The sequence below is a fragment of the Tasmannia lanceolata genome, unplaced genomic scaffold (genome assembly GCF_043159265.1).
Source record: "Tasmannia lanceolata isolate RefF3 unplaced genomic scaffold, GAP_Taslan_0.1 ptg000035l, whole genome shotgun sequence".
Taxonomy (NCBI): Eukaryota; Viridiplantae; Streptophyta; class Magnoliopsida; order Canellales; family Winteraceae; genus Tasmannia; species Tasmannia lanceolata.
The window spans coordinates 1,132,871-1,160,200 of record NW_027518712.1 but is presented as its reverse complement, the minus strand read 5'-3'; the positions used below and the strand labels follow the sequence as shown (position 1 = coordinate 1,160,200).

Genomic DNA, 27,330 nt, shown 5'->3' with positions numbered 1-27,330 from the left:
GGTTGGAGGTGATGGGGGTTGGCGTCTGGCGAGTTAGGGTTAGGGTTAGGGTTTAGGGAGGAGAAGAAGAATGGGAGAGGTTAGGGGCTAGGGTTTTGTTGGTAGTGAGGCCAAGCAAGAAGAAGAAGGGTCTCGGGGCAATGGTGGTCCCTAGGGGATCAAACACCCCAGGGCTCTGATACCATGTTGAGTGAGGAGAGAAGAAATGAGAATGAGAAAGAGTGAGTTGGTGATGGGTTACCCCTCACTTATGTATTTATATAATAGGTGAATAGGGTACAAAGACCAAAGTGCCCTTAGGCACTTATACACTTCTAACAATTTTGATTTCTAGCTGCTGCATGAAAAGAGGAAGCAATGTTCTTCATTTTGTTTCGATTCTCTAAGATAAGTCAGCTAGTATTTTCTTTTTTCCTTCAATGCTGCATCACATTTAAGAAGTTCCATGGTTGGACTAATGCATGCTATTGCATGAGTATACGAATATGGAACACCTACGTCCGATCTCCTGGCTGTACCTAGCAAAAATATTTATTCACAAGTGGTGGACATAATAGAAAAACGGTGATCGGATTTAAACTTTCATAATGTGTTTGTCATACAATCTTTTGAAGTTTATGCGCTACACGACCGAGCTGCCTATCCTTCACCTCATCCTTCACACTAGTCAACCTCTAGTTGTCATTATATAAAAGAAAATTCGGCATCTACCTTGGAATTTCAATCTGCCTTATCCTACACTAGTCAACCTTTAATTGTCATTATATAGAAGAAATTTCGGCATCTACTTTGGAATTTCAATCTAGTATTAAAACTACCTTCTTTTGGGGTACCAATTACATACATTTCCTTCAATGATTCAGATGTTTGGTCACATAAGCTAAGCCCTGGGATTACCATTCCCAATATCATTTCTAGTGTTTATGACAGATCTTTCCTATTCTTTAGCGCTCACTACTTCAACAACATTGAACAACAGTTGGGATCTTCTTCTTTCTCTGCTTCTGTTATTAGATTTGGTTCATATGGTTTGATAAAAAGTACCATGCAAGCATTTTTGATACTGTTTTACCCAAGGATGTGTCTTGGAACACATACATTATAAAGTGAATTGCAGGGTTTCCCTTACAGTAAGAGCTGACTATTTTTTGCACAGGAGAGCAAAGTTCTCTTGCCCTATGGCCAAGCCAGATTGGTTATGTAATGGGGACTATTGTGGTTGTGCAAGAGCTGGTAATTGAGTTGCAAGAGGTATTGGGATCAGGGTTTCCCTTCTTAAGAACAGTTTTTACATAGAATACATATATTGTGCACCTTGTGTCTCAGTTTCTAATAAGTGCGTCTCTTGCAGGTTAGAAAAGTGCTGGAGGATCTCTGCAGACTCTACCCTGATGCAAAGAAAGCAATAGAGGTTGATGTAGAGGAGATCGAGAAGGTGATACGACATCTCGGATTGCAAACGAAACGGACAAAAATGATTCAGCGCTTATCGAAGGAATATTTGGAGGAAGACTTGACACTTGTGACCCAGCTACATGGTGTTGGAAAGTTAGTTGTTCTCTTTTTTTGCATAGGAGCTTAGCTCTGTATCCATCAAATTCTTTTATTATTTCCATTTGCTCTCATCCGTTTCATTTTTCATGTTTTGGCTTAGGTATGGAGCAGATGCACATGCAATATTTTGTCCAGGCAAGTGGAAACAGGTGCAACCTAAAGACTGTGTGCTAAACAAATACTGGGAATTTCTATACAGAACATCACATCTGAACAATGATACTATTTATTCTTCACTAGAACCATGTAATATTAAACAACCAATGCAGAGCTGAGAATTCCCAAGTGTTATATATATTTTTTTGAAAATTGACTTTTATTGACTTCCAATAGAACATTAAAAGGGGACAAGTTGTCCCTAGGTCCATGCACCGGGAAATTGTTACGCCGGTATTACATCCAGTATAAGTACAAAATAGAGGAATTAATGAAAGTCATCCGTCATCCATCCTCCAGTTGCCGAGCTTCATCAAAGGCCTGGACAGTCATCGATTCCAACAATACACCTTGCTTCGCTAGACCGTTTGCCAGTTCGTTCGCCGATCATCTCCTATGCTCAATTTTGGGGCAGATAAGGCATACCAAGTCCTTGATTTCCGCAATGAAATTGTGGAGTCTCCATGGCCCTTTTATACTCTTCGTAGCCCATTTGACGACGTTAGATGAATCCTCCTCAATGATGAGTGGTTTAGATATATTTTTAGAGCACCATTTGTGGCAGAATAATAGTCCTTACTTCAGCTGAATGAGTGATGAAAAGCTATTAATTTCGTCATCCTTTAGATTCCGATGAAGTCTAATGTCCCAAAAAACCGTTTTGTCTGCCCCTCCCCTCACCTTATAATCCGATACTTTGGATTCACCATTGATTGCCAGTGAAAAGATATTAGGAAAAGCCTCTTTCAATGTCTTCTTACCCACGCACAGATCCCACGAAAAACATACTTTGTTTCACTCCCCACTCTATAACATATAAACGGTTCAGGAGCATATTGATTTCCATGCTCCTGACCCCTTACCAGTTGCCGGATTCCTCGTGTCCCATTGCCCAGAGAGTCTCCCGTATTTGTCCCCTATGACACGGTGCCAAAACGTTTCTTTATCTGTCATGAAACGCCATAGCCACTTCCCTAAGAGTGATTTATTGCGCAGCCTCCCTTTTCCAATGCCTTGACCCCCTATGTTTCTTCAACTTCGAGACCCTCTTCCAGTTCGTAAGGTGTTTGAGCTTCTTCATTTTTCCATAGCCTTCACACAGGAAGTCCCTCTGCAATTTCTCTATTTTTTGGGAAAGAATTTTGAATAAGGACATGAAGTAAACCGACATGTTAGCCAGAGCAGTCTTTATTAGAGTGATCCTTCCAGTAAAAGTGATGTATTTTTTCTTCCACGCTGCCAATTTCCGTTCAATTCTCTCCACCACGGGATCCCATTGCGCCACCGACGATATTCCATATCCAAGTGGGAGTCCCAAATATGTGATAGGCAACTGTCCGTCGTCGCACCCAATAATTGCAGCATACTCCTTGACCTTATCTTGATCCACATTGATTCCTACCATTACGCTCTTGAAGAAATTTATTTTTAGCCCAGAGACTATTTCGAACCACCTGAAGACCCTTTTCACATTTTGTACAGATGCGACATCCTCCTCTATAAGTACGAGTATGTCATCTGCAAATTGAAGAGAGCTTACAGTGTCTGAGTTACAACTCGGCTTCAACCCTCTAATGTAATCCCCCATTTCAGCTCTCGTTATCATCAAGTTACAACTCGGTCATACTCTCTGTGTTGCTAGGATTACTAAAAGAAGATATATTGAGAACCGAGTTTCAAAGTAAAGAAGAGATGGAGAGAGATGTGCATGTAGATCGAGCATATTTATATGGGTTTGGTACATGAGAAAAGAATAAGGATATGTGACTCTTTCAGTATTTCCTGGTATTCGTTTTTGTTGATTCTTTCTCATTTTATTAGGCATGTCCTCTTCTATTTTTCCCTGTTATCAATTAAACTTAAGCATCCTCCGGGAAAAAATCCCCCAACTTCGTCTAAAACATGGCCTACCCTCACCCACTTGAAATGGACAAGTACGGGAAAAAACAAACTTGAAAATTGGCAAATAAGGGAAAAATCAAACTCTCCAAATTCTTGGGGTACCTTGGTGCACTTCTCCTGCCAAGCTATACAATTCCGTGGGAGTCGCTTGGTACAATCCCCCACCAACCTTCAAATTTGTGCAAGTATCCTTGCATATTGCCTCCTGTTCAGTTGAGGACTGCAATATGACACTGACATTAGCAGTGGAGCACAACACAATGAGAACTACAACAAAGCTAGGACCACAACATTGTAGTCTACTTATAGGCTTGACCAGGGCTTTCAGTCTACGAGGCCTATGTTCACAGTCGAGCGAAGCTTCAACTAGAGGGAAGACTCCTTATGTTACACGTTTCCTAAAAGGAACAACCGGACCACATCAAAGTAGTGGACTACAACAATGTAATGAATGCAAGTTGGAGCATTAAATCACCTCAAAAACCTAAATGTAACTCCTCCTAAACGGGACCGAGCCTCTAGCTCAATGGTCAAGGCGTTTTCCTTCAACCTAGAGGTCGGAAGTTCGATCCCAGATTACCTACGCAAAAAAAAAAAATCCTCCTAAATCCCATTGACGTTCTTAAGCATAGTTTTCGTTTGAATGGCACGCTTAAGCATAGTCAAGCACGTATTTCACAGATTCATATAAATTGTGCAAAATTCAAGCCTCCTACATAGAAAAGAAGTACCTTTCTGGGTTTTTCTTTAGCTCTTACTAATCCTTTTAGAATAGTATAGAAATTCATGAAGGCAATTATGAATCGCTTTCAACTTAAACTTCCTTGCATGTTTTTCTATGAGTCCCGTTGACATTGAAATTTGTACTGGTTCTCGAAAAGTGAACCGCCCCGAGCTGGCTCTTAGGAAGACGACCTGCAACATGCAACCTGTGAACACAAAAGAGCGTCAGAAAGAGGACCGGAGTTGGATTCCAGGGAACCTCTAAGATGCCTACGTCAGACGTGGTAACAGAACGAGCTGAGCTTTCTGAGGGCTTAGGAATGTGAAAGTGATGTGTTATGAGATGCATACCTTGGAGCTTGGTCCCTCTTTTATGGAGCATAGTCCTAGCAATTAAGAAAAGTCATCTTTTATGGAGTGTAATATGATTGGGCAAGTTTCCCAAAATTTCGGTTTCTGAATTTATCTTATCTGGTGGCTGTTAGTTCTAGGGTTTCTAGGGCTTATAGACGAGTGGTAAAATTACCCTTTTACCCTCTCTAGTCTGAGTCTATAGGTGCCACATGTCGGGTTCCCATTGGATGCCAAATCTTACCCCCAACATATTGCCCCCTCTTCATTGGGTCGTTTGAGGTTGAGGAAGTAGTCTGTCCAGTCAAATCTGGTTGGTTGACTGGGGTATTTCGCTTTGGTTGATGAGGTCGGGTTTTTTTTTTTTGAAGGTTTGTAAAAATGAATATTTCTTGTTGTTCATTTATGTAGACGAGAATTTTTAGCCCACTAGTGGACGGTGTAGATCAGATGGGCCAACTAGATGGAAAGATCTCTTTAGAGAAGGAAATCTCTCTCTCTCTCTCTCTCTCTCTCTCTCTCTCTCTCTCTATGTGCTCCATTTTCTTTTTCAGCTTATCTTTCCCGCCTTTTCTAAAAGTAATTTGGAGAAGGGATACAGATAAAGTTCTTCTCCGAGGGATGGTTTCGTGAGTAAGGGCGGCGATTGGAGGTACATTTTAAGTTCATTGAAGGGTGCCTGGAACCCTGGGTCCACTGGAAGCTTTTCATGTTTGTAAGTATTTTGGAGAACGGCAAACACCTCTCGTCCGATTTTGACATAAATTTGCTCAAAGCGGTGATGCGTCCAGTGAAACTCTGTACTTCAGTGATTGTTGTTGGAGCGGCTATGTCAAGTATAGCTCGAATTTTTTCTAGGTTTGCCTCAATCCCTCGGTGTCTGAGCATGAAACCAAGGAACTTTTCCGCAGTAACCTCGAAGGCACATTTGGAGGGATTCAGCTTCATTCTATACCGACAAAGTACTGAGAATATTTCCTCAAGATCGGTGATGTGCCAGGTGCCCTTCAAGCTTTTAACGAGCATATCGTCCACGCAGATTTCCATGTTACGACCAATATGATTCTCGAACAACTTATTGACCAGCCTTTGGTAGGTGCCCCCCCGCATTTTTCAGTCCGAAGGGCATGACTTCGTAACCATAAAGCCCTTGCTCAGTGAAGAACGAGGTTTTGGGGATGTCAGGGCCATACATCTGAATCTGGTTGTAACCGGAGAAGGTGTCCATGAAGCTCAGCATTTCATGCCCGGAGGTCACGTCTATCAGGAGATATATACGAGGGAGCGGGTAATGATCCTTCGGGCAGGTGCGATTAAGGTCGGTGAAATCGACACATATCTGCCACTTCCGGTTTGCTTTTTTAACCATCACCACGTAGGAAAAACACACCGGATAGTGGATTTGCCTAATGGATATTGCTCGGAGAAGCTTATCCACCTCCTCTCTAATCTTCTTCTGTCTCTCGGGGCGAAGTTGCGCTTCTTCTGCTTTACTAGTTTCGAGGTTGGATCGACGCTGAGTTTATGAATGTCTACCTCCGTGGAGATACCTGGCATGTCGGAGGTAGACTAGGCCAAAACATCCGCGTTAGCCCTTAAGAAATTAGCTAGCTATGTTCAAGATTTATAGGGGTGCAACTCGTTCGGGTTCAACCCGAATTTGGGTTGGGTCGGGTTAAGCTTTTCGCAAATCGGGTTGGGTTAGGGTTGTGAAAAATCAACCCGAATTGAAAATTGGGTTGGGTCGGGTTAGGGTGTCGGGCAAACCGACCCGACCCAACCCGAATTGGAAATTTCAAATTCCCATGTAGTAATGATGTTAATTCCAACATATACATATGATCATAGTTTATATTAATATTACTATATTCCATTCGAAGAAGTTCTGTATTTCTTTTTCTTTTTCAACATTGAAATAGTCTCCATAGTCCACAATGAACGTTTTGGATAATCCTATGGTGTGGGCCATACCTTACTTTAATAAAGTGAGGAGTGTGATCATCAAAATATAGTAGTGTGGATAACATTTCTCTTTGTTAATTGTTAGTCCCTGTTTGTTTTGGATTTTGAGAACTGATTGTGAGTCAAAAATTGATTATTGGTGACTCACTATTGGTTCTCAAAATCCAAAACAACCCGGCTTAAGTTGAGGTGGTCAACTGTTGGTACCATATCAAATCGGGTCAACCCGACCCAACCCAACCCGATTTGGAAATCGGGTTGGGTTGGAAAAATGGGTTCCTCGGGTTGGCCTCAACTCGACCCGAGTTGCTCCCTGTAGACACCCCATTTTGACCGAACCCCTATACCCCCTTATTTGAGTACAAAACTCATCAAATCATTGAATTGGACCCTCAAATTTTACCCTAGGCTTGCTAAGGGACCTAGGCTTGCTAAGGGTCCTAGCTAGGTCCCTGCAAAATTTTATCAAAATTCGAGCAAGTTTGCCTAGCGAACGAGTTGAATGGGAACCGTAGTGCAAATTCAGAAGCGGGGTGAATTTATCCTGAGGGAGACAGAGCCGGCCCAGAATAGGACACGACACCTAGTGCGCTTATCAAAAAATCGCGCAATAGCGCGCTCATCAAAATTAGTAGTGTTGATATCAACACCATTCTATTTCGATAAATACTTAAGACATTATTTGTGAGAATCTAGGTTTTCTTTTCATAATCAAGAGAGAGAGAGAGAGAGAGAGATTTCCCCAATTTTGAAACCCTAGCCCTTGTTTCTTCTTCTCCGGCAGCCATACCTGAGCTCCGGTCGGCTAATATTCACAATTTTGTTTGTCTTTTCTTTAGTTCTAGCTCTAGATATGTACTTACCTCTTCTTGAAGCCTTGGATTTGTTGTTTTAAACCCTAGCGAACCCTCTAAACCTTAGATCCGAAGCTCAAACCTTAGCCTCTCAAGCTTGATCATTGTTCTTTGAACGCATTCTTCTTCTCCGGCTACTTTGTCGGCTATACCTCAACGACCTCGACCTTCAGGTTTTGATTTTCGTGGAGAAAATCAGAGGAGTCTTCTATCAAGGATCTTTTTCAAATCTGAAAATTAGAGAGAAGAGGAAAGAGGAATTTAAGGCTTCATCAGGTTAGTTTTTTTTATGTTTTGGTTTTTTATAATTTGCTTCAAATATTGGCGTAATTATGTTTAGGTTGTAGTGGGGATTCGATTTGATTTTTTTTTACTCCAATAAGTTCTTCTTTGATTGCCTTGATAAGTCTGTTGTTATTGACATCACAAGAATTTGTAAAAGCCATATACTTGCTCATTCTGTCTTGTTACAATGGTAGCTCACATGTTTCTTTTTTTTTATCATTTGCACTATTTTGAACATAGATTTCTTTTGTCAAATTGTAGTATATCTGGTTTTGGTCATGATAGTTGCAGTGAATTGTTTTTTTTTTAATTTCATTGGCAGATTACATATGGTAAAGGTAGCGTGACCATCAAAACAGGGTAGAGTTTGCAATTATTTTGTCATAAACTGACATTGACGCTGTGGACCCCGATCCGAGAGAGGTGGGGGACGAGCCCCTGAAAGTTTCTAGATCATCCACGTGAAGGAGAGCTCCACCAAAGAACTCTAACAAAAGGTGCCTCTCACAGCATGAGTGGCGATGTAAACTGAGATACCTCTCGATTCGGGGACTAGCCCGGACTCGAGACATACCTTAAACAAAGAAGAGTCGCCATCCAAGGAAGTTGGCCCTGGATCCCATACAATGCTCTGTTGCAATGGATAACCAGAGATGTAAAAAAGGTTCATGCCTGGTTACGAATTTGGAAGGTCCGAAGAGCACCTCATCCGCCCAAGTACAAGCACCTGCTCTCTTATGCCATTTATTTATTGGTTCTGAAGAGGGTGAAAGTCATGTAAAATGAGAACATATATCTCTGAGAAGACGTCTACCTAATCATGCATGTCTCGGAGATGAAATAATAAGCACACACAAAAGAGATGAAAGGAGTGTCACCTAAGAGTAGCTAGGTTATGAGTGGCATGCCTAATTGGTGTCTAAGTTCTGGTGGACAAACACAAGCATACTACAGCTAAAGGTATAAGGTCTGTAAAGAAAAGTAAGAAAACATAACAATACACACATCACAACTCAACTTCACACATGACTCGACACGACAAACCCTAGACTCTAATGTGACTTGACTAGGACTAGGATGGCCATCCATCCCGGCTGCTCTACGTATCCCGGCCTCGGGGAGAATCAGAGTCGACGTAGTTCGGTGACCTATTCTAAACTACGATGCCTAACCATCTAAGACCGCTATCCTAGACTCGATCAACTAGACCCGACTAGTTTTTAAAGCTTTTTGTACGATTGCTTTAGTTCAAGTGAATTGTAACTTTTTAGGACTCCTTAAATGCCCTAACTAATGCAAGTTTGTTAGCCTTAAGCTAATGCAGGTGGTTCCTATATCCTAGGTGTAACTAGGCTGTGTGTGCTAAGGAAAATCATGGGCTAACTAAGTGTTTCCTAGTCTAGCCATCGGCTCGACTAAGTGTCTAACCGACCACGACTCGAGGCCTCCTAACTCTAGGGACACTCACACGACAAAACACACAAAGCATCAACATATTCAGGATAGACTCCTAACTCTAAGACGCCCTAAACATCTAGGACAGACTCCTAACTCTAGGGGAAGATCTTTTTGAAAAGGTTTTGAAGAATTTTTATGTTTGAAAGATTTGAACATGTTTATTTTGAAAGGTTTGATTGAACTTGGGATATGGATCTGAAGCTGCCTGCGTACCCTGTGAAAAGGGATCAAGCCAACGTAGTTCAGAACAGACTTTCCTAACTACACTCCTAATGACTCAAGAATTTAGAATGTTTGAAAGTTTTTGGGTTTTGAATTTCTGTTGTTTTTTGAATTTTCAAGTTTCCAAGTGTTTTTGTTGTTTTTGACACAAGAGGACAGAATCCTATCATCATAAGGGAAAGACAGACTTCTAATATCCCGCAAAGGTTGGACAGAATCCTATACTTTGCGGGAAAGACTGGATGGAATCACATCTCTGCAAGGGTTGGACAGCATCCTATACCTTGCAGGAGTTGAATAAAATCACATGACTTTAAGAGAGGTTGTACAGAATCCTAACCCTAATGATGATAGGACAGACTCCTGAAAAAAGGACTGACTCTCTAGCTAAGGACAGACTCCTATGCTAATGGAAAAGATTTTCTGGCTAAGGACAGACTCCTATGTTAGTGACTCTGAGAAGGGCTCTAATGAGACATGACATGTCTCATAAAACAAAAGGATAACTAGGGCCAATGAGACAAAGCCTGTCTCCAAAGGGTTTAATTTTCCTACAAAAGACATAGCCTATCTCCTCAAAGGGATAGGCTCAAGATGACTCTTTTATTACCCTTATAATGAAAAGGCTCCTAATGTTGGCAAGTCTTAAAAATAAACGAGGGGACGGCTACTTAGACTAAGCAAATCCTCTATGAAAGGGCTTGGGCTATCGCCTTCATCGCCCTTGCTATGGTAAGGGATAACATCAGATAAATTCATAAAAAAAAAACAACTAAAGGATTGTTAATTTTAATAGATATAAAAATGTATACAAGAGATAAAATGCTCATATATAGTTTCCTCTGAAAAGGGTTCAGAATATGTTAACATAATATATCTGTTGACTGATCTTATTAGTATGGAAAGAAAGCAATTTATTGATTATCTTGCCATGCTCATATTTATCATTTTACATAGGCTAAATGAAAGGATAACAAAATAATGAATAAATTCCCACTTACTAATAATTATGATGTAATGAACACATTCTAACCCAGGCTACCAGTACACATGCAGACAAGAGTGTTTACAATGAGAAAAGCCAACATAACTTAGGCATTGACTTAACATAGCTATATTACTATCATCATTCTCAGACGAATAAAGAAAAACATTATAGCCATTCTCATTAATGAACAAAAAATACTAAAGCATTTGTTATAGACTCTTCAGCTCAACACTTGAAGACAATTTATAGGACTACAAGGATATTTTGTAAAGGGATAAACAGTATACATACCTGATAAGAAGACAAACAATAACTTACATAAATAACCTGTGTTAGTTTCTACCATAGGAATTATTCAGTATAAAGGACCAACATTTAACCAACCACACTCCTAATGACAAACACCTAATTAGTTACAGCCGACGTCCTCAATATATATATATATATGTCAAAAAAAACTTTATAGTGATAATGAAGGCCCAGTCCCAAGGACTGTTATGATATAGTGGTGAATCGATATTAAGCACAGGTTAAGTGAAGAGCATTGAGCTGGATGGGTAGTGGGACTGCAAACATCAAGGATATGGGTTGACATTATCAAAAGAAAGCTAGTCTGGATATCAACCTTTTATACCATCCAATGACACATTAAGGAGAAAAAACAGGGCATTAAATTTTCACCTGTGCATTCTCAAAATAAGCTAAAATCCTAATCAAATCTTTAAAAATGTGGACGAAAGAATTATCATTTCCGATACAAATTTGACATCCAAGCATATGATTCGAGAACCAAACAATAAGCTGTTAACATAATTTTTATCATAAGAAGATTATGAGTGCAGAATCAGAGCATCAAAGTCAAGTTCTCTTCTCACACGATCCATCTCATATAGCACAAAAAAAGCTACTGATCTAAGCAAATTTTAGAAAAAACAAAAGCCTTATGAATAATCATCTAAGAATATCATCAATTTAAAGCCACTTTCATATGAAAATTGAATAAAGAGTATATAAAAAAATACCTAATTTGAGAATTTCCTTTATTGACGATGTAGATCAAAGCCAAGGCTAAAAAAAACAGATCAACAGCTGAGACTCACAATAGCCTTGGAAATCATGAAATTGATCAAAGAAGATACATCGCAGAGGCACACTCCCCTCTCAAATTTATCACAAATCTCTTCTTCTATCCTATTCTCTGCAATTAGGGTTCTATTCAAGGAATTAGGTCAAATCTATCAAGGTCCTTGGAAGATCCGAAGTTTAGGAACTCGGTTTTGGAGTTTGGATCTCAGATCTAGGGTTTAGGTTTAAGAAAATGATGCAGATCTAGGGTCTCTAGTGAAGAAAATAAGGTTTCAATATAAGAACACAACAAATTTAACATGAATCAAAGGCTAAGAAGCTCGGCTTTGAGTTTTTTTTTTTTAAAGGGTAAAAGCAAAAATCCGGTAGGGTTTAAGTAGAAAACAGAAATTCAGAGTAGAAAATGAGAGTTTTTTAAGAAAGCAGTAAACATAGACATGCACCTAACTATGCAGAAGACAATGATAAGCAGTGAATAACCAAAGCAATAGAATAAACACACTAGCATGCGGGCCTATGCAAGAGATAATGCTAAGAAAATAGTAATCAATCACATGCTAGAAAAGTAACCAAGCTGAAAGTAGACACATAAGAAAGCAAAGACAATCACACAACGAGCTAAAAGATGCAAGGAAAGAAAGGAATTGGAAAATCAATGGTATGCGAGGACAAAAAATGCCAGGGAAAAGAAAAGAGTACATGCGATAGGCTCCAGGAGCGATTTTAAAGGAATCAAGCCCAGCGATCCTGATCCGCTAAAGATCGAACATGTCTCGTGGTCGTCATAGCCTATCATTGGGCTCAGCGAGGACAATCCTTGTGAAAGGACCACGCTATGTCGTCACCCATCCCAAAACCTGATAAAACGTCGAAAAACCGATGAAAACCGGAAAACAATGATCAAAATCGGAATTAGAATGAAAAGACGGCTCCGAGTGATTTGGTAATCACCATCCTTGCCTATTTTTTATCTTTTGTCTTGAAAGTTTTGAAAATGTTTTATTTAAAAAGTATGACTTGACTTGGGTGGACCCAAGCTGCCTACATACCCTATGGAAAGGGATCAAGTCAACATAGTTCGAAACAGCTTTTCGAAAAAAAAAATTTAGTGTTTTTTAAATTTTTCATTGTTTTTGGATTTTTGTTGCTATATATTTTTTATGTGTATTTTTGTTTATCCCTTTTGATTGAAAAGGGGTTTTTGGCTCAGGAGGTTGCCATCCGTCCTTGCCTGAACCCAGGAGGAACGTTCCCAAAATCAATGGAACCCTTAGACATAAAAAAGGACCCCGTAAACATGTAAAGAGTAATCTAGAAGAAATGAAGTATATCACAAAAGATAGAGATGATCCTGAAAATCCCAAGGAATCACGAATGGATAATAATCATACAAGCTTTGCGTAAGATCCTGAACACTAAGGCTAAGCCGGAGGGAATGACAAAGGACAAATAGTGAGGTGTTTGTTACTGGCTTGTTCCACAAGGAACGAAGTCCAACAGGCCCAAATGCAAGGAAGGGCAGAATTTACATACCCAGCAAAGAAATCAAATGTCGAAACTAAGTGAAGGAGGAATGGAATGCCTATATCAGATAAATGGAGAAATGGAATGCCTCTTCTAGAGATGTCTCGCTCAAGATTCTTTGCATCTACTTTTCTAAGCAATAGGAGGCAAGCTAAGGATTCACTTTGACACCAAATGGCAATTTTAAGGAATTCGTAGGGAATCAAAGAATGTCTTATCATTCTTCTTAGCTACGACCACGTAAGCGCAAACGGAAATGAAAACTGCAAGTGCTATGTAGGGAAGTGAGTGTAGACATCAATCCTCTATGAGACACATATCAGAGAAGATGCATCTCCAACATCATGTTCAAGGCACTTGTTAGAGACCTATAGGCCGATTTTGGAAAGTATAGGGACTTAAACCAACACAATGGATAAGTAAATTAATTAAACCAAGTCAAGCCAATGAAATATACAATTGCTATAACACAGGTGTTGTTGATGGGTGTCATTTTAGGATCAAATGACCCATTCTGGCACTTTTGCTTAACATTGACGGCTAAAGGAGAATAAGCTCTCACAATGAAGAAGATTCGCTTAGAGTAATTGAAAGCAATGGGTAGGATTGGCTTTAGTAACCGACAACATCTCGATTTTCATATAATCTGCCCATATTCTAACATGACAAAAATTCAATGGAAACCAAGGGTCCTGCTGTCCATAAAGAATGACTCATGACCTTTGGGTAGGAAAAGACCCAAGGTTTATTAATGATGAGAAATCCTGCTATCCTCCTTAACTGGGCATTAAGAAAGCTAGTGTCTTAAAGTCGTGAGGAAATGGAAATCTTAGAGATGAATGAAAATTTGAGGGGTGGAAGAAGAAGTTACACTCAATAGCTAACACAAGGGGTCTAGAGGAGAATCAGAGATTCAGAGAAAACAATGGTGTCCGAGAAGTCAGGAGTTGAATTAAAAGGATTTGAAGTGGGGTCTTAAGGTCACGATATCAACAGCACTGGGGTTAAATCAAAACAAATAATTATGAGATCGATCCACAGACAACCCCATCTCCATATTAGTAAAAATGAACTCAGAACTCTAATTTTTCTTTAAACCTTTTAGTTGCTACCTGTTAGACCGAAAATCGGTAACAGGTACGACAGTGACGTAAGAGCTGAGCCGGATGACCAGAGGGGCTGAGTCCTGAGGGACCGGAGTGAAGGAGAGCGAAGTGGCTGAGTCCTGCACAAGGCAAGCGAGGTCAGAAGACCAACCCGGGTTTTACTCCGGACAGGCCCGTCGACACTCAAGTCAGTATGAGCAGGAGTGCAGAGCTAGTCTTAAGAGTTTTGGGTGGAGAGAGGGTTTTTCGTATTACCCATTGGTTTGAGCTTTAAACCCCTATTTATAGGGGAAAACGTGGTGACGTGAGATGACCTGTGCGAGGATAGGTGGCGGCCTGTGAGAGGCTGGAGTTCACCTACTCCAGGACAGGTGGCGGCCTGTGAGAGGCTGGAGTTCACCTACTCTAGGACAGGTGGCGGCCTGTGAGAGGCTGGAATTCACCTACTCCAGGACAGGTGGCGGCCTATGAGAGGCTGGAGTTTTTACACCCCATCAGTTGCCCCCAGTTTTCCAAGTCCTTGAGTGACTTGGGAAAGTGTGGTTGATGGATTATCTGGACGGGCATGCACCGTATGGAAGTGAATCGAAGGGTTCAATCGGGAGGTCCAGTCCGGAGTTCGGCTGGAAGTGAGTCCGGAAATCCAGTCCGGAGTCCGGCTGGTCCGGGTGGAGATGAGTCTGGAGTTCGCCAGTCCGGAGTTGAGCCAGTCCGGCTGGAGCTGAGTCCGGAGTTCGCCAGTCCGGAGTCCGGCCAGTCCGGCTGGAGATGAGTCCGGAATTCGCCAGTCCGGAGTTGAGCCAGTCCGGCTGGAGATGAGTCCGGAGTTCGCCAGTCCAGTCTAGGCTGGACTGGCTTTTGTCGTTTAGCGAACGCGTCATATCCAGTCTGGCTTGGGCCGGACTAGTTTTTGTCGTCTTGCGTCCAGTCCGGCTTGGGCCGGACTGATTTTTGTCGTTTTGTAGAAACGCGTCATATCCAGTCCGGCTTGGGCCGGACTGGTTTTTGTCGTTTTGCGTCCAGTCCGGCCTGGGCCGGACTGATTTTTGTCGTTTTGTAGAAACGCGTCATATCCAGTCCGGCTTGGGCCGGACTGGTTTTTGTCGTCTTGCGTCCAGTCCGGCTTGGGCCGGACTGATTTTTGTCATTTTGTAGAAACGCGACATATCCAGTCCGGCTTGGGCCGGACTGTTTTTTGTCGTTTTGTAGAAACGCGTCATATCCAGTCCGCCTTGGGCCGGACTGGTTTTTGTCGTCTTGCGTCCAGTCCGGCTTGGGCCGGACTGATTTTTGTCGTTTTGTAGAAATGCGTCATATCCAGTCCGGCTTGGGCCGGACTGGTTTTTGTCGTCTTGTGTCCAGTCCGGCTTGGGCCGGACTGATTTTTGTCGTTTTGTAGAAACGCGTCATATCCAGTCCGGCTTGGGCCGGACTGGTTTTTGTCGTCTTGCGTGCAGTCCGGCCTGGGCCGGACTGATTTTTGTCGTTTTGTAGAAACACGTCATATCCAGTCCGGCTTGGGCCGGACTGGTTTTTGTCGTCTTGCGTCCAGTCCGGCTTGGGCCGGACTAATTTTTGTCGTTTTGTAGAAACGCCTCATATCCAGTCCGGCTTGGGCCGGACTGTTTTTTGTCGTTTTGTAGAAACGCGTCATATCCAGTCCGGCTTGGGCCGGACTGGTTTTTGTCGTTTTGTAGAAACGCGTCATATCCAGTCCGACTTGGGCCGGACTGGTTTTTGTTGTCTTGCGTCCAGTCCGGCTTGGGGAAATCCAGTCCGGAGTGCGGAGATCCAGTCCTGAGTGCAGAAATCCGGTCTGGTTGCCCTTTGGGGATACACGCGTGCTCAATCTCATTTCTGTCTGGGGGAACATGCCCTCGAGATGCGTGCTTCGCATTTAATGCCCCACCGCCTTCGAAAAGTTATAAAAGGAGGTTTTTACCTCTCATTTTTCACTTTTCACTTTTCACCTTTTATCTTCTCTTCTCTTGCTTTGCGAGTTCGGCTTCGCAGTTCGGCTTTGCAGTTCGGCTTCGCAGTTTGTGGTTGGAGTATCGCGCGAGCTCTCTACTCACCGGTATTCTTCTCAGTCCCTCCTTTTTCTACATGTCTGATAGTAGTTCAAGTTCCGAGTCCGGTTCTGAGTCTTCCACCAGTAGTAGCTCAGAGCTCAGGCCGCGGCAGGAGCCTGTAATGGTTAGTCCGGCCGCTAGCGTAGATATTATAGACAGTGACGACGGAGGGGACAAGGGCAAAGTGATATTAGATCTGAACGCCACCCCACTTCCGACTGATAGTATCCACCGAGTAGGGGGGAGTGGGGGCAGGGACGTTGCTGAGGCGTCCACAACGTTCCTTCCTGGCCGGGCCGTGGAGGTCATTGCTAGAGCACGAATGGAGGCCAACCCTAAGTACAACATGCGGGCTCTAGTTGAGGAAAATCACCTCACCGAGTCCATGCTGAGAAACATTAGGAATAAATACTGTGTGCCCCCATCCTTCGAGCTGAGAGCGGCAATAGAGGGAGATAGGGCGTGCAACGAAAGCTCTGATCTCTGCATTTACGAAGAGTAGTTGAGAGCAGGGTTTCGCTCTCCTTTGCACCCCTTCTATGTCGCGGTGCTCCAATATTATGGACTGGCTCCTGCCCAGGTGGCTCCGAACTCATGGAGGTTACTGACTAGGTTTTTGTATCTTGTTCATGGTCGGCTGGAGAGGGGCGTGTCCGTGCCTCTATTCCGTGCTTGTGCTCATCTGAAGAGGCACAAAGAAGGGGGCTGGATTTATATCAGCCAGCGCCCTGATATGAAAATCATCACTGGTATCCCTTCGTCGATACACTCGTGGAAGAATAGGTTCTTCTACGTTAAGGACTCGGAGTCCAGGGAAGCCTGGCCGGTTCCTCTGGTGTGGGATACTCCGAATACCAGCGGACTAAGCCACAAACCGCTTCTTGAGGGCGACGATAAAAGGACATTAATCCTGATGCGGGAGGAAGTGGAGCGAACAGGTCTCATTCACTGTTCGGAATTTTCAGGAGAAGATATTCTGGTCGGACTTGGTATAAGTACCGCGACTCCGGCACGTATGTAGCTAGACTCTAAAAACTGCTATTTTTTTCCTTTTATCTGCTTCTGACTGCTTCCTTACTTGCAGAAATGAAGATACAAATCAACAGTGGAGAAGATAAGGCAAGGAGCCCAGCCAAGGGCGTAGGAAGGGGCTCAACAGGCTCTCCAAGATCGCCAAAAGAGAAAGGCGACCGAGCTGGCGAGTCCGGCCTCCTCACGAGACACGGCGCCACTCCCGGCACAGAAGGCAAAGACCACGGTGAGGCTAGTGGGCCCCTTTGCTCAAGGAGGTGGTTCTTCTAAGTCTGGTGGTACATCCACCGGAACTGGAGCTGGGGCCCGCCCTCCCGTGAGGACGAGTGACAATGTTTTTCGGCCCAATTGGGCCATTCAGAAAGACGACATTGGTCTGGGCGAGAGCCGAGTAGCGGCTGAGATCGTGAGCAAGTGTCTCCTTGTGAAGGACAAGCAACAGGTTGTCCACGAGCCGCCGGCTACTGGTGAAGAGGCGGTGTTCTCTTCACTCTATCAGGTAATGAATTTGTTTACTTTCTTTCCGTCTCTTGCTTTCTTCCTATACTGATGCTTGTTTCTATTTGCAGATTGGGATATACTACAACGATCTCAACCAGAAGAGCAAGAAATTCTCCGAGGCCATCACCAAATCTGAAGAGGTGAACGGAAAACTAGCCCGTGAGGTCCAGGAGCTCCAAACGAGCATCGGATGGGTGCAAGCTGAGAAGAAGTTGCTGACGGATGATCTGGCCCTAGAGAGGCAGAAGTTGAACAAGGCTGCCGAGGCCATTGACGCCCAAAGGAGGAGAGCCCAAGAGAGATAGGAAGCGGCAGTAAAGGCGGCCGCGGAGGCGAAAGAGGCCGAACTCTTCAGCCTGTCGAGTGAGGCTTATAGTCTTGGGTACTACGACTGCCTCCAGGAACTCCAGGCGTGCAACCCGAACTTGGTGATGGCTAATCTGACTCTTCCTTCCAGGCCGACGATTGTCGACGAGGAGCCAGAGGCCCCTACCGATACTACCACCGTCCCAGATGCCTCTTAGTATTTCTTTCTGCTTCTTTTTGTAATGGTCCTTGAGACCCTATACTTTTTGACAACCTTTTGAGGTTAATTTCTGTATTGGCCCTCGAGGCCTCTCATTTTGATTAATGAAATCATACTTTTCCGTATCTGTTCTCCTCTTTCTGATAAGCTTTAGCTGAGTAACTTATCCGGCTTGCCAACTAGTTTCAATAACCTGGGATTTAGGCGTTTGAGAGCAGCCATGTTTTCTAAGCTGGGTTTCCAGAGAGTACCCAAGTTTACGAACTGGGTTTCCAGGCGGCTTTGGTTTTTGCTGTCCGGCTTGCTCCTAACCAGAAGTGGGCTCCTGGTTTTTGTGGAGACAAGCCGTAGTGAACCAAGCGGCAAGTACCCTAGTTTTGATGAACCAGGGTTTCTCAGCCACAAGTACCCAGTTTTAGCGAACCGGGTTTCCAAAAAGTACCCATGTTTTATGAACTGGGTTTCCAGGCGGCTTCGGTTTTTGCTGTCCGGCTTGCTCATAACCAGGAGTGGGCTCCTGGTTTTTGTGGAGACAAGCCGCAGCGAACCAAGCGGCAAGTACCCTAGTTTTAATGAACCAGGGTTTCTCAGCAACGAGTACCCAGTTTTAGCGAACCGGGTTTCCAAAAAGTACCCAAGTTTTATGAACTGGGTTTCCAGGCGGCTTCGGTTTTTACTGTCCGGCTTGCTCATAACCAGGAGTGGGCTCCTGGTTTTTGTGGAGACAAGCCGCAGCGAACCAAGCGGCAAGTACCCTAGTTTTAATGAACCAGGGTTTCTCAGCAACGAGTACCCAGTTTTAGTGAACTGGGTTTCCAAAAAGTACCCAAGTTTTATGAACTGGGTTTCCAGGCGGCTGTGGTTTTTGCTGCCCGGCTTGCTCATAACCAGGAGTGGGCTCCTGGGTTTTGTGGAGACAAGCCGCAGCGAACCAAGCGGCAAGTACCCTAGTTTTAATAAACCGGGGTTTCTCAGCAACGAGTACCCAGTTTTAGCGAACCGGGTTTCCAATTATAAGAGGAAAATTTGAATCTGCAAAAAGAATTATTTATTCATATTATCATAAACATAATTTAAAAAATCACCTCTCACACCAGACGATGTGCCTACTGATAATATTTCCGGAGGTTTTTGGAGTTCCATGCGTGGAGTAACAAATGCTCCTCCAGTGTCTCTAGCTTGTAGCTTCCTTGGTGGATAATTTCTTTCACTCGATATGGCACCTCCCAAGTCGGGGAGAGTTTCCCAACTTTAGCTGGTTGGGAGACGGCCGCTCTCCTGAGGACTAAATCTCCTGTCCGGAATTCTCTGGGACGTATCTTGGAGTCATGATAGTTGGATACCCTCTGCTTGTAGGCGGCGACTCGGATTCGAGATTCTTTCCGGATCTCCTCTAGTAAGTCAAGATTGGCGCGGAGCCCGTCACTGTTAAGCTGCTCGTTGAAGCTGGTGACCCTGGGAGACGGAGTGCCTATATCGACCGGTATCACAGCCTCTGTTCCAAAGGAGAGGTTGAATGGCGATTCGCCCGTTGGCGTTCGGGGAGTAGTGCGATATGCCCATAGAACGTGATAAAGCTCGTCCGCCCAGCGGCCAGCTTTTTCATCCAGCCTTTTCTTTATTCCTTGAAGCAGGATCCTATTAGTCACTTCTGTTTGTCCGTTGGTCTGTGGGTGAGCTACTGAAGTGAACCTCTGTTCAATCTTTAGATCGGAGCAGAACTTATGAAAGTTTCAGCAATCGAACTGTTTGTCGTTGTCCGTTATCAAGGCACGAGGAATCCCAAATCTGCAAACTATTGATTTCCAGAAGAAGTTCTGCACATTTTGCTCTGTGATCTGTGCTAGAGGTTCCGCCTCCACCCACTTAGTGAAATAGTCGATCACTACTACCACGAACATGCGCTTTCCGGAGGCCGGTGGAAAGGGGAGTGGACTAATAATTGGAGTCATCGCCACGGTGGGCTGGTGGATGGTGGGAGAGAATTTCTGACACCTCTCACACCTTTTAACCAGACTCAGCGCATCCTGCCTTATGGTGGGCCAATACAGACCTATGAGCAGCACTTTTATTGCCAGTGCTTTGCCCCCCAGATGTTCTCCACAAATTCCTTCATGCGTCTCCTGGAGTGTATATGCGGCGTCGCCTGGCCTAAGGCACTTCAAGTATGGGAGAGTGTAGGATCTCTTATACAAGACGTCGCTGCTGAGGGAGAATCGGGCAGCTCTCTGTATCACCTTGCGGGCTTCCTTTTTGTCCTCAGGGAGTTTACCGTCGCGCAGATAACTGATGATCCCGTCCATCCAGCACGGCTCATTCTCTACCTGCATTGTTTCTGCGGCTTTACTTTCAATGCTGGATCTTGACAGGAACTCCATGTGTATGCTCCCAAGGGTTGTATATCCGGGGGCAGCGAGTTTTGACAGCACATCTGCCTTGGCGTTTTCTGTTCTGGGGACTCTGATGACTTCAAAACTTTCGAACTTGCTGGCGAGTTGGTAGACCTTGGCGAGGTACTTGATCATACGCTCGTCTCAAGCTTCGTAGACCCCCTGAATCTGGTTTGCAACCAGCTGGGAGTCACAATATGCTTTTAAGTTCCGGGCGCCGGTTTGGATTGTAAGGCCCATTCCGGCAAGAAGAGCTTCATACTCCGCCTCGTTATTGGATGCGCGGAATCCAAATCTTAAGGCATAATCCGCAGTGAAGTCATCGGGTCCGGTGAGGACGAGGCCAGCTCCACAACCACTTTTATTTGAAGACCCGTCGACATGTACTTCCCAGATTAGTGCGCTGGTCGTGGAGCCCTGCTCGGCTGGCGGATGGATGATTTCTGTTTCTGTTTCCTCTGCTGTACATTTTTTATTGGCTGCTTTCTCCGCAACTGGGAGCTGCACAGCTTCAGAATCGACGAACTGCTGGGGGATGGTGCATTCAGCTACGAAGTCTGCTAGTACTTGTGCCTTGATGGCTGGCCTAGGCGCGTACTGAATATCGAACTCGCTTAGCTCCACGGCCCATTTCACAAGTTGCCCGGAGATATCTGGTCGATGGAGTACTTGCCGGAATGGCTGATCAGTTAAGACTTTTATGGTGTGGGCTTGAAAGTACGGTCTTAGCTTCCTGGCTGCCATTACCAGCGCGTAAGCCAATTTCTCGACCCGCTGGTACCTTGTTTCTGCATCGTGAAGAACCTTGCTGACATAATAGATAGGTTTTTGCTGTCGGTGCTCTTCGCGGACAAGGACAGCTGCCAGAGCCGTGGAGCTAATGGAGAGATACAAAAATAGCTCCTCACCCGGCTCCGGCTTTGTTAATAGTGGCGGGGAGGACAGGTATTTCTTCAACTCCTCGAATGCGGTCTGGCATTCCTCCGTCCAGGGCACAGTCTTGAGTCCTCTGACAGCGCTGAAGAAAGGCATGCACCTTTCCGCGGACTTGGAGATAAAGCGTCCCAGCGCGGCTATCATTCCCGTGAGCCGCTGCACTTATCTGATAGTTTTTGGAGCAGTGAGCTCCATCACAGCTTTAATCTTCTCTGGATTTGCTTCTATCCCTCGTTGGCTTACCATGAACCCCAAAAATTTTCCCGAGCTGACTCCGAAAGTGCACTTGGTAGGGTTAAGCTTCATGCTGTGCTTTTTCAGGACCTGAAATGTTTCTCTGAGATCAGATACATGATCCTGCGCACTGCGACTCTTGACCAGCATATCGTCCACATAGACTTCCATGTTACGGCCGATCTGGTGCTGAAAGAGTCTGTTCACCAGCCTTTGGTAAGTAGCTCCGGCATTTTTGAGGCCGAAGGGCATAACACGGTAGCAATAAGTCTCTTGATCTGTGACGAAGGAGGTCTTTGGTATATCTGATTCGTACATCCTGATCTGGTTGTATCCGGAGAAGGCGTCCATGAAGCTCAACAATTCGTGACCCGCAGTGGCGCCGATAAGTTGATCGATCTTTGGGAGCGGATAGCTGTCCTTAGGACAGGCCTTATTTAGATCGCTGAAGTCGACGCAGATCCTCCATTTTCCGTTTGTCTTCTTGACTAGGACTACATTTGCCAGCCAGTCCGGATATCGAATCTCGCGAATGAAGTCAGCCTTCAAAAGCCTCTCCACTTCTTCTTTTATCGCCTGTCGCCTTTCAAAAGCGAAATGCCTCTTCTTCTGCTTAACCGGTCTACAAGTTGAATCAACACCAAGCCTGTGCGTACTGATCTCTGGATCAATGCCGGGCATATCAGCGGGAACCCATGCAAAGACATCTGCATTGTCTTGGAGAAACTCAGTGAGCTGGTGCTGAATGCTGCTACTGAGAGAGGAGCCGATCAGAGCAACTTTCTCCTTGTCTTCTGGGCACAGCGGAATGGAGATGAGGTCTTCAGTGGGTTGAGTCCCCCTGAGTTCGTCCCTTACATCGAATAGTTCGATTGGTAGTGATTCCACTGCATTTTTGCCCTTCAGTGCCATCGCGTAGCACTCCCTAGATTGAGGTTGATCTCCTCGAACTTCCCCCACGCCATTGGGCGTTATGAACTTCATCTTTTGGTGATAGGCCGAAGCCACTGCACGGATCAGGTTCTGGCCAGGCCGTCCCAGGATAGCATTATAGACAGAAGTGTCCCTTACTACCAGGAAGTTGACCATGGCGAATGCTTGGCAAGGTGGCTCTCCGACAAGAACTGGGAGCTCAATTTGCCCCTCTACTTTCACCACCTCTCCGGAGAAACCAAACAGGTCTGAACTTGCCGGCTTCAGGCGGTCGTCTCCTATCATCATCTTCTAAAAGGCGTGATAGTACAAGATATCCGCTGAACTGCCGTTGTCAATGAGGATTTTCTTTACTTCCCAGTTGGCGACGAGCATGGTTACAACCAGTGCATCGTCATGAGGCAGTATGAGGTTGTCCAGATCTGCATCTGAGAAGGACATCTCATTCTCTGTTATTGTCTTCTTGCTGGTCGTGTGCACGGCGTTGATCCGTCGTGCATACGCTTTGCGGGCAGCGGAGGACGTGCCCCCAGCGGCAGGTCCACCCATGATTGTACCAATGACCCCCCTTGGCTGAGATCGAGGCGCCTCTGGCTGCGTACTGGGCGGCTGAGGAGTTTTGTTCCGAGCAGGGTGCGGCGGTGATCTTCGAGGGCTGCGGCCTCGGGGGCTCTTTTCCCTGCGCTCTTGCTTGCGGCCGTCAGTTCGGATATACTTTTTCAAATAACCCCAGCCGATCAGCTGTTCAATTTCCTCTTTGAGCTGCCAACACTCATATGTGTCGTGACCGTGGTCCTTATGGAACCGACAGTATTTTGAGGGATCTCTCCTGTTTCCTTTGGAGATCATTCTAGCAAGCCACTTCACGAATTCCTCTTCGCTGATCGCAGCCAATATATGTTTTCTGGAGGTGTTGAGGGGTGTGAAGTTCTCTCCTGTTCTTTGCGGAAGTGGGGACTTCTCTCTTCTGGGAGGTTTATCCTCCCTGCGCTGCTTGGGGGGATTCTTCTCTTCAGAGGTTATCCTCCGATTTGAATTAAGAGCTGCCAGTGTCTCTTCCACCGTTATATACTCCTCTGCCCCGGCCATGAGGTCTGCCAGTGAGTGCGGGTTTTGTCTAGCTACAGCCCGACGGAAGTCATTAGACCTGGCACCCTTGAGGAGCGCATTCATAGCTGCTGAGGGATCTAGATTGGGCACCTAAAGTGCCTACCTGTTGAAGCGGCGGACGAAGGCTTTCAAAGGTTCATTATCCTCCTCCCGCAAGGCCATCAAGGATGCTGTTGTTTTCCTTGGCCTGCGGCTGGTCATGAAGTGGCAGACCAGATCTTCCCCAAAGTCATCAAAGTTACTGATAGAGCTCGGTTTGATCCTGGAGTACCAGTCTCTTGCCGCACCAATTAGCGTTGTTGGAAACGCTCTGCAAATGAAGCCGTCGGAGGCGCCGTGGAGGAGCATCATTGTTCTGAATGTCTCCAAATGGTCCACGGGGTCAGTAGTCCCGTCGTACTGCGGGACGGCGGGCATTTTAAACCCTCTGGGTACTGGGGCACCCAGGACATCATCAGTGAACGGCGTTCTGCTTGAGAATGCCCTGGAGGCGGGCCGGCTCTGGTCCTTCGCCAGTTCCTCTATTTGGTGGTCCATTTCCTCCATTCTCTGTAGCAGGGGATCAGGTCTATGGTCTGGCGACCTACCTCTACCCACAGATTGGCTCGCCGCGGAGCCGGACTGACTCTCTGGACTCCTATGACGAGGTCGGGACTTCACTGGTGGTGCACGATCTACATGAGCTCGACGCCTTTGTGCGGAGCGGGACCGCGACCTTTGACGGTGGTGAGTCTCTGTTCGGGCATGCCTCGCTGTGGGGTGACAGACTTGTCTGGTGGAGTGGTGAGTTCGATCCTCACCATGGCGCGACGACTCTCCCCTGTGGATGTCTGGCCTTTCTTGGACAGATCGCGGAGCCTCTGGAGGAGGTTGTGAAGGCGTCTGAAGCAGTTGCTGGTACTGCCCAACGAGAGCTGTCATCTGTTGAAATAGAGCTTGAACTTGCTCCGGAGTGGGCAGGGGATTCAGGTGCCCTGAGCTAGCAGGGCTCTGCTCAGCTGTAGCAGAGGCCGCCACCACCAGCGAGGCGATTCGTTCACTTCAGGTCCTGCGAGGCAGCACGGCTTGATCAATCCGTGCAGCTGGTACCCGCGCATTCTTCCGCCCTGCCATTTTTTTTTGTGAGAGATCTAAACAGCTTTTAGTTCTGGGGTCCCACGGATGGCGCCAATCTGTTAGACCGAAAATCGATAACAGGTACGACAGTGACGTAAGAGCTGAGCCGGATGACCAGAGGGGCTGAGTCCTGAGGGACCGGAGTGAAGGAGAGCGAAGTGGCTGAGTCCTGCTATGAGGGTTGAGTCCTGCACAAGGCAAGCGAGGTCAGAAGACCAACCCAGGTTTTACTCCGGACAGGCCCTTCGACACTCAAGTCAGTATGAGCAGGAGTGCAGAGCTAGTCTTAAGAGTTTTGGGTGGAGAGAGGGTTTTTCGTATTACCCATTGGTTTGAGCTTTAAACCCCTATTTATAGGGGAGAACGTGGTGACGTGAGATGACCTGTGCGAGGACAGGTGGCGGCCTGTGAGAGGCTGGAGTTCACCTACTCCAGGACAGGTGGCGGCCTGTGAGAGGCTGGAGTTCACCTACTCCAGGACAGGTGGCGGCCTATGAGAGGCTGGAGTTCACCTACTCCAGGACAGGTGGCGGCCTCTGAGAGGCTGGACTTTTTACACCCCATCACTACCCATGTAACAAAAATTCAGTAAGAGAACTTCACATACAAACCACAACCAAAGCTCATTTCAAACTCCTTATATGGTTCAAAATCAGGAATCAAAACCATTATTGACTTATAAAATCTAGAGATAAAGGGCACAAATCATAAGGTAAAGGAAAAGTAGAGGGATACCTTGCTTTTGAAAATGTTTGTCAGCTCTAGTCTTCTTCTCCTCTGATTTTTAGCGAACTTCTAAGCATGGGAGCCCCAAACGACACCTCCTTCTTTGTTTGTCTTTCTCTTACCCAAACCCCAAAAGATCAATCCTCGAAATTATTTTCTCTTTCCCTTCTTCTTCTTAGTTGCAGATGTTTCAAACCCTAATGGCAAAGCTCAAGCTCACCTAACCCGAATACTCTTTTTGGATCACAGACCATGGGATGAATTAAAATTCAAACAACAGATGAATTTATGGTGGCTGATTCTTGTGAAATTGATGGTAGTGGGTTTGAGAAGATGATGAGTTCTGATCTAGTTATGATGGATAGTCTAAGAGGTGGAAATGATAGAAGTAGAGGTGGCTGATGTTGATGGTGGTGGTGAATGATCGGATTCCAGCAAGATTGCCGGAATCAATGGAGGTGAGATGGAGAAGGTGATGGAGAGCCTTCGGTAGATGGTGGAGATGGCGATGTTGATGGTGGGGCTGATGGGGTGAGGGCGGAGCTTGAGTACTCTCTGCAATTTCTTCCCTTCGCTCTCCATTTCTCCTTCTACTAGCTAGGGTTTTTTATTCCTCTGATTTTTCCACAAAAGACCTCCCCTGTTGTGAAAAAACAGCCCCTCAAATCAGCCCCACAAAAAAACTAATTCGAGACTACTTTTAGAGACAAAGGGGTGTGTTGATAGTGAAGAGGGTTAACGGAGATGGAGGTGGTGGCTGGAAATTGGTAGATCGAGATGTGGGGAGGTTGAATCAAGGTGATGGTAATGTGATGGGTTCGGTTGTGGGCTGTAATCCTCTTCTTCTTTTCATTAGCTGAAGCTATCTATGGCTTCCCAAACAAAAGCAACACAAACCCCTTTTATTCTTGCACTTCTTCTTCTTCCTCAACCTTCCAACACCCAAACCCAAAATCACAAGTAACACTCTCTATGGCCCTTTTCTTGTTATCTTCTTCCTACAAATCTCAAAGAGAGATTAAGATCAGTGAGAGATGGAAAGTGAAGAGACTGAAAAGAGAGTCTATCTCTCTCTCTCTCTCTCTCTCTCTCTCTCTCTCTGTCTGTGCTATTCTCTCCTCTAATTTCTTCCAATAGAAAAAATGAGAGACCCCCCCTGATGCCCTAATCGTTTGCGTATATGAAGGAAAATGATATTTCGACCTCCCCCTTCTTACTTGGACAGCCACTTCAAGTGCATTATGACTACTCTTTTATACTACCAGGGGTTGGCTCTAGGCAAGGAGAGGGGTGAATAAGAAAATGATATATTCATTACCTTTTTCTTTTTCTGGACAGCCCTTCAAAGCATTTTTTACTATTCTTGTACACTCCCAAGAGTGGTCTAGGTAAGGGGAAGGGGTGTATAAAGGGAAGTGATTTACTGGCACCCCTCTCTTCTTACCTGGTAGCCCTCTTAAGGGTATTTTTTTAGCTAACTTTTTGCACTTGAGTGAACTGTCCCTGCGTAATAATGTATCAATTCTCTTTATAGGGCTTAATACTAACACTCTTCCTTGGTATAAATTCACCCTCCTTGCCTT

The 27,330-nt window shown here is 45.1% G+C and overlaps 1 long non-coding RNA gene across 1 annotated transcript; it reads right to left on the bottom strand.

Moving 5' to 3' along the window:
* On the bottom strand, window positions 1–26,861 carry LOC143859631 (uncharacterized). The gene is made up of 3 exons (XR_013239312.1): window positions 25,757–26,861; window positions 4,344–12,398; window positions 1–4,192 (listed from the first exon to the last, which is right to left on the bottom strand). It is a non-coding gene; the product is annotated as an uncharacterized LOC143859631 (long non-coding RNA).
* Between the last annotated feature and the right edge of the window lie 469 nt (window positions 26,862–27,330).